At 47.3% G+C, this 14750-nt stretch overlaps 1 long non-coding RNA gene across 1 annotated transcript; it reads right to left on the bottom strand.

The window, feature by feature from the left end:
* Nucleotides 1-1084: 1084 nt before the first annotated feature.
* On the bottom strand, nt 1085-2012 carry LOC118769435. Its single transcript, XR_005004501.1, has 3 exons — nt 1935-2012; nt 1326-1447; nt 1085-1195 (listed from the first exon to the last, which is right to left on the bottom strand). It is a non-coding gene; the product is annotated as an uncharacterized LOC118769435 (long non-coding RNA).
* Between the last annotated feature and the right edge of the window lie 12738 nt (nt 2013-14750).

The following is a 14750-nucleotide window of genomic DNA, read 5'->3' as shown; positions in this document are numbered from 1 at the left end:
AATTAAATTATCCCTTTTTCACCAGCAGTGAAATATATTGGAAACTCTTATACAATCACAATTTCACTCCACACAATACACTAATATGGAATAATAGACACATTATGGTTAAAAACAAATCACTGTATAGCAGTGGCGTTGTTAGGTCCGATCATTCGGGGCTATAGCCCTGAATATTTTAAACCTAGCCCCGAATATTTTCGCTGTGAAAAAGGAGGTGTTTATAGCAAAACAACAGACAGACTGTGTAACAGAGCAGAACTTAACTTGCAGCATCTGAAGGTGTGATAATATTTATTATAAAGGTGGATATAACCTCTCCTACCTACCGATGCCGATCTCCCTTAAAAAAAAAAAAAGACAAGCCCCAGGCAAACTTGACTTAGCCCCTGATTGCTGATTCACTTAGTTGTAACCTATGTAAGTCGCTTTGGATAAAAGCGTCTGCTAAATGAATAAATGTAAATGTAAATGTAAATGTAGTTGATAGTATTGGCTGTATCATCTCATTTGAGAATTTCTGCCTAAGATATGATTTAACTGGCAATCGTAACATATTTAAATCTTTTATATGTTTAATTAAAGGAATTTTAACAAATTCTACTCCTATCACCCTTTGTCTCCTGCAACTTTTAGTTGGAGACTGTGACTTTAACTGAAGTAAAAATCCCAAACAAACCAATTAAAAATATGTTTAACATCTCATACCCTATAGTATCTTACAGAAACTCAATTTCAGAAATATATTCAAAATATGCTATTCACAAGTTACAAACTAAATATTTAAAATTCCCCATAACTCCCAAAGCAAAAGATATCCAATTTAAATGGAGTATATCTATCCAGTTTGTGATGATACTGAAACTACTGATCATTTATTTTTCCATTGTATGTGTTCTGACCTCACTAGACGTAGAACTGACGCTATCCAGTTAAGACAGACAGTGAACAGAGGAGAATGTATTCAAACTCAAATTCTTCTTTATTTTGATTTGCTTCGTCAATTCACAGTTGAACATTAGTTTCTTTGAGTTCGCTTTACACGTCTCTTTTTGTTTTTCCTTTTTTTTCTGTAAAACTGAAATAAACAGAAAACAATACAGAAACTACACTGGTCATGAAAGAGTCCACGCTTCATACTGATGTCCACATTCACGTTTATTCCTCCCTGAACTATCGTGGAACACCGTGAAAACTAGAAAACAAACAAAATAGTTTCAAGCACAAAGCTCAAAAATGACAAAGAAACAAATACTCTGTGTTTCTCATTTCCTTATAAAACCAAGTATACCAGTACTTAGTAAGGTAACATAATCAATTATTACCGTGTTCGCCTGGTAGACCAGCAGCAGATTAAGACGGGAGCATAAAAATTGGCTGTTTTCGCCTGCTGTTTTTTTCGGCTTTTTGAACTGCGCTCAAGCTTCCGGGTCAGATGGTCATGTGACTTACAAAAAAAAAACAAAAAACTTGTTCATCATCATGACTATAACAAAGGCAACGTAATACTGTGAGTTAAACTCACAAAGTACCGAAATTACAGTAAACAAGATGCATTATAATTGCATAAAAAACTACTTGACAATTATTAAAAAAAATCACCCATATTGACTTCCGGCTTTGTCATGGCAATGTGTATACACCGGTCTTATCAGTGTCAGCTACACTGTATACCTTAGGCCTACATTTTAGCATTTCAATGGACTAGCTCCATTGTTTACCATATAAACGCACTAGCATAGATGCTAACATACGTAGCACAATATAAACACGCTAGCATAGATGCTAACATACGTTGCACAACAAAAATGCGCTAACGTACGTGGCAAAATATAAACGCGCTAGCATAAATTCGCTAGCAACCTGTTCTACTTACATGATAAAGGCATTCTAACATAAAATATCAAGGTTACAACACAGCATGGTAAACTTACAGGCATATGTGGGCCAACATTTCACCGAGTGAAAAGACTGTGACTGCACTTCTGAGTGAGCAACTCACAACTGAACTAGAGTCCTGTAAGCACAAGCTACAAAACTAACCATGATACCATGGTGACCATGAGAGGGCGCTAAAACCATGAAAACTATATCAAGCACAAGCACATGTTTAAAGCTGTACCAACACACTCCCCGCCTGGTATAATTAGTTTTATACCACTACCCCTTTTTACTTATCAGTTTTTCTTTAAAGGTTCCTTGGGGAGCAGAAGGACAAGCTGCGACACCAGACGTAAGTAGACCCGTGGAGTTCCTTGCTTCACAACTCTAACTTCCACCTTTCTGATTTTCTTGTCTTGACTAGGGATGCTCTTGAAAATGAGACCAATGGGCCATTCGTTTCGCTTGACTTGGTCATCTTTCAGTAAGATGACGTCTCCAACTTGAACATCGCACTTGTTGATCCATTTCTTTCTGAACTGGAGTGTTATCAGGTACTCTTGTCTGCACCGCTTCCAAAACGTATTGGTGAGACATTGGAAATGCCTCCATTGTTTCTTGTATTGGTCTTTTAGGTTAAACACCCCTTCTGGAGCAGACGCAGCACCTGCCTTTTGCATGAGGAGCATTGCTGGTCTTAAGACAGAGGGCGACTCTGCATCTGTGGTCACAGGAACCAATGGACGAGCATTCATAATCACCATGACTTCTGCCATCAAGGTGGTGACGACTTCATGAGAGAGACGAGTGGGGCCTGACTGGAGCAGCATGGCATCTAAGATCCGACGAGCGATGCCAATCATTCTTTCCCAAGATCCTCCCATATGAGATGAGTGCGGTGTATTAAAGGTCCATGAGCACGCTTCAGAGCTGAGGTAATTTTGGATCTCAGGATCATCTGTGCGGATCTTTAACTCCCCACAGGCTCCAATGAAGTTTGTTCCACGGTCCAATCTAAGAACTTTGGAAGACCCTCGTATGGCAAAAAACCTTCTTGAGGCATTAATGAAGCTTGAGATGGACATGGATTCTATTGTCTCTATGTGGACAGCTTGTGTTTCCAGGCAAGTAAACAGCACTGCTCAACATCTCTGCTGTTCCCCCTCTAGTTCATGGTGAGACAACGTTCCATGGTCCAAAGACATCTAGGCCCACTCTGGTGAACGGGGGCTCCATGGCAAGTCTATCCACAGGTAAGTTAGCCATCTTTTGCTCCTCAGGCTTTCCTTGGAGTTTGCAGCATGTTACACATTCATAGATCACGCTGGAGACCAACTTCCTAGCACCCATTATCCACACACCGGCAGAGCGAAGTGCTCCTTCAGTGAGGTGGCCGACCTTGGTGGGCAACATGTTGGTGATACTGTCTCACAAGCAAGGTTGACACGTGATGTTTCTTGGGGAGTATAACCGGGTGTCTCTCATCATCCGGAAAGTCAGCTAAGGATACCCGGCTGCCTACTCTCAGCACTCTATCCTGGTCGATGAAAGGGTTCAACTTCCACAAGGGACTTGTTTTGGACACTTGTTCTCCTCTTTGCAGTTTTTTGACTTCATCCTTGAATGCAAACTGTTGGACGCTCCAGATGACTCGCATATTGGCTTGTATTTGTGGATTTTCAGGGTTTTGCTTTGAAGCCTTGGACTTGCTCCTCTGTTTCATTGGGGAGCAAGGTCAGACCATCATCAATGTAAAAATTCCTGGTGATGAACTGCTTTGCATCTTTGCCATATGCCGTTTCTCCAGCTTTCAGTGGCTCTTCTTAGCCCATAGATTGCCACGGCTGTTGAGGGGCTGTTCCCGAACACATGCACCTTCATGCGGTACTCCGTAACCTCTTCGTTGTCTCGGTACCAGAGAAAACATAGATAATTGCGGTGATCTTCCCTTACAAAGAAACAGTAGAACATCTGCTCCACATCTGCTGTTATCGCTATAGGCTCCTTTCAGAACCGAATCAGGACACTGATCAGAGCGTTGTTTAAGTCTGGGCCGCTTAGGAGGGTGTCATTCAATGACACACCTTCGTGTTTGGCACCTGAGTTGAAGACTACCCGTATTTGTCTAGGCTTTTGTGGGTGGTACACTCCAAACAGTGGAAGGTACCAGCACTCTTCATCGGGCTTCAGGGCAGGCGCTAGCTCTGCTTGCTGATTGTCAAGAATCTTTTGCATGAACTTACCAAAATGATCTCTCATCTCTGCCTTCTTGTCGAGGCTCCATCTGAGGGTGTAGATCCGTTTGAGAGCCTGCTCTCGGTTGTTTGGTAGTTGCTGCCTCTGTGTTACAAAGGGCAGGGGCGCAACCCAACTATTTGACTTGTCTTGATACATCTCACCTCGCATGATTGTGAGGAAACGTTCATCTTCTAGCGAAGGCCCTGGCCTTTCATCATCTTCCTTCTTGGCGAACACTGTGTCACCAAAGCTGTCTGTTTGGACTTACTTGGTAAGTATCTCTATGGTTTTGTGTAATGCAGCTCAGTTGGTTTGCAGACAACTTCTCTTTTGTATACTGTTAGCGCATGTATACTGTTAGCGCATGGACTGAGATACGATGATCTCCCATTGAGCGGTGTGTTGGTTTTGTAGGTCATCACAGAGGCCGGCTTGCGTGTGCGTCCCAGACAGACATCTCCTATGACAACCCAGCTTCGGTCAAGACGTCAAGATCTTGGACCGGTCCTCCAGAATCATGTCACATTCCAGCAATGGGGGAAGAGGTACTTTTGCATGACCATCAATGGACTCGATGATAAAGTGTTTGGCTCTCCTTCCTTCCATTTCCATGATGCCCGAGCATGTCTTGAGTGTGTAAGGCTCTGTGCTTCCCTTAACACCGAAGAGGTCAAAAAACTGAGCGTGCAAGAGAGCGGTTGCTCTGATCATCTAAGGTTGCGTATAATTTGACTGCCATGTCCATCTGCCCTAATGGATACACCTTGGCTAGGCAGATCTTGGCGCAAGACCTAGGGCTACGCTGGTCTCCACAGACTTCAGTGCACATTGCTGTTGCTGAGGTTGAGGCTGCCCTCGCTTCAGGCTCCTTGTCGTGCTGTTCCATCTTTGGTAGCGGTCTGATGTCATGGGGGCAGGGCCTGGATGTAACGCCGACTCGTGCTTGTTACTTTCACACTCCTTACAGGTGATTTTGACTGTATAGTTCTTAGCTAGGTGTTTGGTGGATGCACAACACCCAAACCAGATGTTCTTCTCTTTCAGGTATGCTTTCCTTTCCTCGAGAGGCTTGCTGCAGAAGCTGTGACATTATCTGAGAGGATGTGGTTTCTTATGGAGGGGGCATTGCTTGTCTGGGTCATCGCACTTATCAGATTCCTTTGCAGTAGACTCATGTAAAATGTCATGACTGCGGCGTCTTAGCCGGTTGTTTTCTTTTCCTTGCCCATGTGCTTTTGTTTTTCCTTGTGTTCTAGCCCTGCCCCGTTCTCCGCCCACCTGATTGTCTCTACCTGCCTGCCTGCACACCTGCATCCCATCTTGTCATCTGCCTTGCCCTATATATTCCCCGTTTGTTTCTTGTCTCGTTGCTAGTTCGTCTCAGTTATCTGTTTCGCTACAAGCTATTTTTCCTGTTCTGCCTGCCAGCCTGTTTTCCCGATCTTGCCTGTTTCCCTCGACCGTGTTTTTTGGATCTGTTTGGTACTGTTTGCCGTGTTTTTCTGGTTTTCCGACTTTGCCTGTTTTTGACTTCGTTTTCTGGATTCCCCGTATCGGCTTATTATACTTCGCTTGGTGCACCCCATTCCGCTGTCTGCGCTTGAGTCCCTGCCTGAGTTGTGACAGTACGAACTAGCCAACTATGGACTCAGCAGACAGTAGCCAGCTGCGGTCAGTGTTAGACCGACAGGGAGCCCTGCTCGACCAACATCATGTCCAGCTGGAATCTGTTAGCAAGACCCTGGAGTGCTTCGCGGCGTGCATGGACAATCTCTCTACTCACCTGCAGCACCTCCAGCTTGCACAAGACCTCCCTGCACCTGCTCCGCAACCTCTTGCCACTCAGCCAGGAAGGGAGCCCCGTCTGCCACCTCCGGAACCGTACGCTGGTGAGCCTGGAACCTGCCGCTCCTTTCTGTCACAGTGCTCTCTGGTTTTCGAGCTCCAGCCGTCCACCTTTCCCACAGACCGAGCACGAATCGCGTATGTCATCACCTTGCTCACCGGGCGTGCCAGAGAGTGGGGAACGGCAGTGTGGGATGTCAGCTCGCCTGTGTGCTCCTCCTACACCTCCTTCTGTGAGGAGATGAAGCGAGTGTTCGACCGGTCCACCACCGGTCATGAGGCTGCTCGGGAGATGCTGCAGACCCGTCAGCAAGGGAGCTCAATCTCCAACTATGCCATTGACTTTCGGACCCTTGCTGTGACTAGTGGCTGGAATCAAGAGGCCCTGTACGACGTGTTCCTCCATGGGCTTTCGGAGGAGATCAAAGACGAACTCGTCACCCGGGATCTGCCGGCTGGGTTCGACACCCTGGTCGACCTCGCCATCCGCATCGACCACCGCCTGTCTGCTCGTCGGAGAGAGAGAGCAGAGTCTCGGGGATCAGCGGGGGAGTTTCGGAAGCCTTTGTCTGCTGCAGCGATGCCCTCTGTTCCGGAACCCGTACAGATTGACCGCACGCGCCTCTCTCCGGCGGAACGACAAAGGCGGATCCAGACCCGGTCCTGCCTGTATTGCGGCAACCCAGGGCACTTCGTCTCTAAGTGCCCAGTAAAAGGCCAGCGCGCACCTGTAACTGGGGAGATACAGGTGAGCACAACGCCTGTTCCAAACTCCCCAATCACTCGCCCACTGCTGTCAGCGTCCCTCTTTGTTCATGGCCAGCCACAGGTGGTTGCTGTTCTTATTGACTCCGGAGCGGACGGGAACTTCATCAATGCTAGCCTGGTCCTGCAGCTTGGGTTGCCACAGGTCCCGCTCCAGACCCCCCTAGAGGCGGTTGCCATCACCGGGAGGCCGCTCGTCAAAATCACGCATGTTACTCCGCCGGTGAGTCTTCTGCTGTCTGGCAACCACCGTGAGGACATCGTGCTGCACATCATGGACACACCCCAAGCACCGTTAGTACTGGGACTCCCCTGGCTCTGCAAACACAACCCCTGGATCAATTGGGTGGAGAACAGAATATCGGAGTGGAGTCTGTTCTGTGCATCTCATTGTCTCAAAGACGCTCCAGTCCCCGTCTCTGCAGCTTCCACCATCGCCGATGAGTTTCCTGACCTGTCTGGAGTGCCCCCCGAGTACCTGGACCTGAAGGGAGTTTTTAGCAAGTCCTGCGCCGCCTCCTTGCCGCCTCATCGTCCCTATGATTGTGCCATTGACCTCCTGCCTGGCACCACTCCGCCCCGGGGCCGCCTGTATTCCCTGTCGCCACCGGAGACGGAGGCTATGAATAAGTACATCCAGGAGTCGCTGGCAGCCGGCATAATTCGCCCCTCGTCTTCTCCTGCCGGAGCGGGTTTTTTTCTTCGTGGGCAAGAAGGACGGTGGACTCCGCCCCTGCATCGATTACCGGGGGTTAAACGCCATCACGGTGAAAAACCGATACCCTCTCCCGCTGATGTCTGTGGTGTTCGAGTCCCTGCAGGGAGCGAAGATCTTTAGCAAACTCGATCTGCGCAATGCCTACCACCTGGTCCGCATCAGAGAGGGGGATGAGTGGAAGACCGCGTTTAACACCCCGACGGGTCACTATGAATACCTGGTCATGCCTTTCGGTCTTACCAATGCTCCTTCCGTTTTCCAAGCCCTGGTAAACGACGTTCTCCGTGACATGCTCGGCAAGTTTGTGTACGTGTACCTGGATGACATCCTCATCTTCTCCCGCTCGCCTGCTGAACATTGCCTTCATGTCCACCAAGTGCTGCAGAGGCTGCTAGAGAACCACCTGTTCATTAAAGCGGAGAACAGTGAGTTTCATCGGGACTCGATTTCCTTCCTGGGGTGTGTTGTCACAGCCGGAGGGGTCCGGATGGATAGTCGCAAGGTCCAGGCGGTCGAGGAGTGGCCAACGCCAACTTCTCGTCGTGAGCTCCAACGATTCCTGGGTTTTGCAAACTTTTATCGACGGTTCATTCGTGATTACAGCTCGGTTGCCTCTCCTCTCACCTTTCTGACTTCCCCCTCCAGACGCTTTTCCTGGCCCCCGGTCGCTGCGGAGGCATTCCAGGCGCTCAAGAGGCGCTTCACCACTGCGCCGGTGCTCGCCCAGCCTGATCCTGCCCGGCAGTTTGTCGTCGAAGTGGACGCCTCGGAAGTGGGAGTGGGGGCTGTGCTCTCTCAGGTGTCCGCACTAGATAACAAACTCCATCCTTGTGCCTTTTTCTCGCGCCGGCTTTCCACCTCGGAGCGCAACTACGACATCGGGGACCGGGAGCTGCTAGCCGTTAAGCTGGCTTTGGAGGAGTGGAGGCACTGGCTGGAGGGGGCGAGTATCCCGTTTCTGGTGTGGACCGATCACAAGAACCTGGAATATCTGCGTACGGCGAAACGCCTTAATCCTCGCCAGGCTCGCTGGTCCCTGTTCTTTGCCAGGTTCGACTTCGTTCTCTCCTACCGCCCAGGTTCCAAGAACGGCAAGCCCGATGCCCTTTCTCGCCAGTCCTCCCCACCGGAGGAGGCGCCTGAGTCCAGCACCATATTGCCCGCTCGGTGCTTGCTGGCTGCGGCATTATGGGACATCGAGTCCTTAGTACGCTCTTCTCAACAGGGCGACGCCTGCCCCAGTTCTTGTCCGGTTAATTGTCTGTTCGTTCCAGAGTCTGTTCGTTCCCAGGTCCTGCAGTGGGGACACTCCTCCCAGCTGGCCTGCCACCCAGGGGTTAGACGCACCAAGGCCCTCATCGAGCAGCGTTTCTGGTGGCCCGCCATGGAAGAGGATGTCCGCAGCTTTGTCTCCGCCTGCTCAGTCTGTGCGCAGAACAAGCCCTGCAATCACCCCCCTGCTGGACTGCTGCGCCCTCTGCCTATCCCCAAGCGACCCTGGTCCCACATCGCCTTGGACTTCGTCACCGGTTTGCCCGCGTCTGAAGGTAATACGGTTATCCTAACCGTGGTTGATCGCTTCTCCAAGTCTGTGCACTTCGTCGCGCTGGCAAAGCTGCCCACGGCTAAAGAAACGGCTGAGTTGATGATCAATCATGTGTTCAGACTGCATGGATTGCCGGTTGACGTGGTGTCGGATAGGGGGGCCCAGTTCACGTCACGCTTTTGGAGGGCTTTCTGCAAGTTGTTGGGGGCATCTGTGAGTCTCTCCTCAGGTTTCCACCCGCAGACCAACGGCCAGACCGAGCGGGCTAATCAGCAGCTGGAGACGGTGCTGCGTTGTCTCACTTCGCAAGATCCCAGCTCCTGGAGTCGGCTGCTGCCCTGGGTGGAGTATTCCATCAACTCCCTGCCATCCTCTTCCACCGGCCTGTCCCCGTTCCAGTGCTGCCTCGGCTACCAGCCCCCACTGTTCCCAGCTCAGGAGGAGGAGGTTGGGGTCCCCTCGGCTGTGGCGTTCGTCCGTCGCTGCCGGCGTACCTGGAAGCGCACCCAGACTGCGCTCCTATGTGCATCTGCCCGGATCAAGCGGGCCGCTGACCGGCTCTGTTCCAAAGCTCCCCGCTACGTCCGGGGGCAGCGAGTGTGGCTGTCCACACACGATCTTCCCCTCAGGGTGGAATCCCGCAAACTGGCCCCACGCTTCATCGGTCCCTTCCCCATCGCCCGAGTGATCAGTTCCACTGCTGTCCGGCTCAAGCTCCCGTCCTCCCTCCGGCGCATCCACCCGACTTTTCATGTCTCCAGGGTCAAGCCCGTCGTCCGCAGCCCACTCTGCCCAGCTCCGCGGGCCCCTCCGCCCCCCCCGCCTGATCGACGGATCCGAAGCTTACACCGTGCGCCGTTTGCTGGGAGTCCGGCGCCGGGGCCGTGGACTCCAATACCTGGTGGACTGGGAGGGTTACGGCCCGGAGGAACGATGCTGGGTCCCAGCCCGTGACATACTCGACCCTTCCCTCATCGCGGACTTTCGCCGGCGGCATCCTGGACTGCCTGCTGGGACGCCCGGTGGCGTCCGTAGGGGGGGGGGGGGGACTGTCATGACTGCGGTGTCTTAGCCGGTTGTTTTCTTTTCCTTGCCCATGTGCTTTTGTTTTTCCTTGTGTTCTAGCCCTGCCCCGTTCTCCGCCCACCTGATTGTCTCTACCTGCCTGCCTGCACACCTGCATCCCATCTTGTCATCTGCCTTGCCCTATATATTCCCCGTTTGTTTCTTGTCTCGTTGCTAGTTCGTCTCAGTTATCTGTTTCGCTACAAGCTATTTTTCCTGTTCTGCCTGCCAGCCTGTTTTCCCGATCTTGCCTGTTTCCCTCGACCGTGTTTTTTGGATCTGTTTGGTACTGTTTGCCGTGTTTTTCTGGTTTTCCGACTTTGCCTGTTTTTGACTTCGTTTTCTGGATTCCCCGTATCGGCTTATTATACTTCGCTTGGTGCACCCCATTCCGCTGTCTGCGCTTGAGTCCCTGCCTGAGTTGTGACAGTAAAACATCTATCCATCTATGATATCTGTGTCCTGCTGTTGTTTTTCACAGGTCTCTCAACTTTCCCTGTGACCACCGACAGAAAGGAGAAGCTGGGGTCATTCCTGATTCCAGCTTGCTCTTGTATGAATTTGGAAAAGACAGAGAAAGGTGGGAATGTAACGTCGTGATCTATTTTGAACTTGGACGCCCATGAAATTCATTTCTCTTGCAGTGTATATGGTAGCTTCTCCATGATGGGATTGACGCCACGCTCTGTGTCCAGGAAGGCGAATCCAAGTGACTATCCTTGAGTGGCATGAAATCCTGCGTCATGTTTGCACATGATGGCTCTCTCTTCATCTAGCTGTCAATCGTCTCCTAGAAAGCTGGCCTGCTCTTACCTCATACTTCAGGTCCCCTGAGCAGAAGTGTCCTGTGGCACTGAAGAGAATTTTTCAGGATGAAGAAAAAACCAACACTGCTGAGATTTGTCTGTGCTTTTTCCACAACGTGGGGTGTGTTTTTGATCAACTTGTGAAGAAGCTAGAGGTAACAGCGCTCTGCATCATGGATGTTTTTGAGGAAGTACGAATGTTCAAAATGAAGATGCTTCAGAGGAAACAGGACAGCTTTTATGGATACCAGACCATGAAGCTGATGGACAAACAGCTGCCAGCACAGAGGTGCAAGCTACAACAGGACTTTGTGTTGTTTTATGACTGTCATTGTGTACATGGACAAGTGGTTTGACTTCTCATCAGAAAATGTAATGGTGCAACTGAAACCAATAGGTCTCTATGATGAGCTCTCCTTTGCTGACCTGGAGCAGGTGGTGGCTGCCCTCAAACTGACAGACAGAGTCAATATGGATCAGCTCTATGAAGAGTTCTGTGCTAGCCGGGAGGAAATGCAGAAAGCCAGACAAGATACCACAAAATCCACCAGTGAGAAGTGGGTGGCAGTTTTCCAAAATGTAGGGAAAGCGAAAATGATCATTATGTTCAGGATTGTCTCATTTGTCCTCAGTGTGCCAGGTTCAAATGCGTTTGTAGAGAGGATCTTCTCACTGATGGCCATTAAATGGTCAGACTCAAGAAACAGATGCAGCACAGAGCTGATCAAAAATGAACTTCTAGTATCCGTGAACTGTGACTTGTCATGCAAGGACTTCTCTCTGGCTGTGCAGAAGGATAAGGGGCTGCTTGAATCAGTCAAGGGCAGCAAGAAATATCCATGGAAGAAGTAGCCTAGATGGTGAGTCTTCTTTTGCATTGTTTGATAATTTATTTCAACTGAGGTTTATTGCAATTGCTTATTTATGCAAGCCCCACATATAGCCTACCACTAGAGAACTGTATGTTTGCAGGTTAAGGCCAGCATTTTTCAAACTAATTATAGTAGCTAATTTGTTTCTGTCATTTACTGCAGGGAAAGAGGAGATCCATGAGACAGACAACTGAGGATAGCAACAGAGAGACAGACAAGAGAGAAGAGCAACAGAGACAAAACCGAGAAAAGCAACAGAAACAGGTCAGGACAGACAGAAAGTTAAGTATAAGATTGAGACAAACAATTAAGACAGTTGGATGATAACAAAAAGGACTACACACTTTAAATGACACATTTTAAATGATTCGTGTTAAGGTTATAATAAAATGTAAAAAATAAAACACCGGGTCAATTTCCTGTTCCTCTTCTGGTAAGTTGCCTTCTCTCTCCCCGCAGTGTCTTTACCCGCATGCACCACAGTAGTGCCCCTACTGGCCAGGAGGACGAACTGTCGGGGTTTTTTATGGTAATTTATTATTTTATTATTATATGTAATTTTTATGCTTATGATGTGTATACCTTTTTTACTTTTTATTGACTGCCCTAATAAACCTACTGTTTTATTGTGTAATTCACGTCTCAGTTTGCTTCATTTAATTGGACGGACCTGTGCATGGGACAAAACATCTTATAAAAAGGGTGTTAATTATATCTTTGGACGAAATTCCCAAAGTGGCATAGTTGGAAGCCTAGCACCTGTTATACTGGGTTTCTGTGAAAGTTGGACCACCATACACTTGTTCACAAAAAAAAAAAAAATTCAAATCAGCTTGTTGTATTGTTGTATTGCTTGTTTTATGAATCCAAAATAAAGCCTTTTGGTTTGGATTGCTACCATAATAAACCTGAGATAAAAGTGCACATTTTCTGTTTAAAAAATTGCACTTTAAAATCTTTTGAACTTTATACATTGAGAGTTCTTTTGTGTGACTGTGCAATTCTCAGATGCAGCATTGAGAGCAGCTGTAATTTGCCAAGTTTGCCTTTCAGGTGCTGGCCTCGACTGCAGCTAAGAAGGCCAATTCCTTCTAGCCCAACACTAAAATGCTCTGACGTAGAAGGGTTTTTTATTATTATTTTGATTGTCATTCATTTCCAAGTGACTGTGTGATGACTTCAATTTCAAATGAACCTACCTAATGTCAACACCAGTAAAAGTAGCAGTAGTAGCAGTAACAATTAAAAAATGTTTTACCCATTTTATTCAGGGGTATGAAGGAATATGGAGGGCACTGTAAGTAGGAGGATTCCTGTTCTTCCAGTGCATCAGAATATTATTGGCTATGGGTGACACCACTATTACCTACTGTATGTGGGCTAATTGTTTCCTCAGTTTTGCAGTGCCTAGCACTTCTACAGTGCATTTTGTCAAACTTTACCTTCTCTAATGCCATGACTCTCTCCCTCACTCCCACATTGCTGCTTCCTCCAAACAGGACCTTATTTTCCCCATTAGACTCACAGTCAGTGAAAGGGGTCCAGAAAAGCAGTTGCACTGCCTAAGCGCAACCTGTGTCTTCTTTCTGTGCATAAAGTGCATTTGCTGAATAGAAGCAATTATTATAATATCATCTGTATGTTAGTGTTGGCAAATCAGAATGCAACCTTGATTCTCAAAGAGACTGTCCTCCGGTTCTAATACTCATATCTACTAACCTTCTTAAGTAACCTTGACTTGTCATACAGTACCTTTCTGTCAGAACTCACTGTTCACAAAATACATCATCCTAACACCCATGCTTAAACGGCAAAATGTCTGTCAGGAAAACCTTCCCCAGAAAGTCAGGCTGAAGCATGTTAGGCAGGAGGCAAATCTTCACCCTTCAGAGAGAGAACTGTGCCATGGGAAATGACAACAAAAGTGACACACATCAGACTGTTAGAATGATGTGATGCATTGCAAAAGTTAAACAATTATACCTTTTGCACTGTGATATTTTAGGTGTGATATTTTTATCAGGGGAGTGAGTCACTCTAGATTTAAATAACTTCTTTCAGAAGATCTTACATCACTACTGTTTCGAAAACAGATTTGTTACATTTATTCTATATTTGTTGTGCTGTTTAATAATATACAGCATTTGCAAGCATATTTGATGTCATACATTTATTTTCATTGCATTTGATTCATTTAAGTATATATACTCATAGGTGTGAACATCTGATCATATACTGAAAATCAAATTATACCAAACACATACCCATGCAATAAAAAGGTTACTTTGAATGTTTTACCAAATCCATTCAGCACCTGTATGTGATTCAATATGCAGAGCACTCTACACTCTACTTACAAAGAAGAAATACTGATTTGAATCAACCACAAAAAAAAAAAAAATCTGGGAATAGAATCTTATGCTAACTTGGTTCAAATCCTCCACATGTATGAATACTAGTCCAATTAGGAATGAAGTGATATGGCCGGGAAACCCCTGGCCTGGTATCTCCTGTATATTAGTTGTAAATCAAAATTAAATAACACTGAAAGTATGGGGTAATTCTGTGTGTTTTAGTAATCCAAGTCAGGAGAGGACCTTCAGAATGGGGAACCCACTGCAGCAAACTGGCCCTGCTTTGTCTTCATGGATGAGGTATTCAGAAAGACCCATTCTATATCTCCTGTTCTAACTGCTTCAATGCAGGACAGACCCAGGCCGAGCTCACAAGACAACAGAAGGGGTCAGGGGTAGCAGCAAGAGAAGGAAGTAAGTAAGAAAAGGTAGCCACAGGATTTCTCAGAGGGAGAGAGTGCAAGGAAAGGCAGCCAAGAATGTGAGACTTTTTTCTCTGCTGGAGGAATTGCTTTACAAGTAGAATCACAAATGTACACATATTCTAAATGTAATACTAAAAGTTTACTTACTCAAATATATCTTGCATGAGGGGTTTATTTTCCAAAAAATGGGCTGCCAGAACTTTTTACAAAAACAAACACAACAACAAAGAGGTAT

Source organism: Megalops cyprinoides, chromosome 22, assembly GCF_013368585.1.
Source record: "Megalops cyprinoides isolate fMegCyp1 chromosome 22, fMegCyp1.pri, whole genome shotgun sequence".
NCBI lineage: Eukaryota > Metazoa > Chordata > Actinopteri > Elopiformes > Megalopidae > Megalops > Megalops cyprinoides.
The sequence above is the reverse complement of the archived record's forward strand: the minus strand, read 5'-3'. Positions and strand labels throughout refer to the sequence as shown.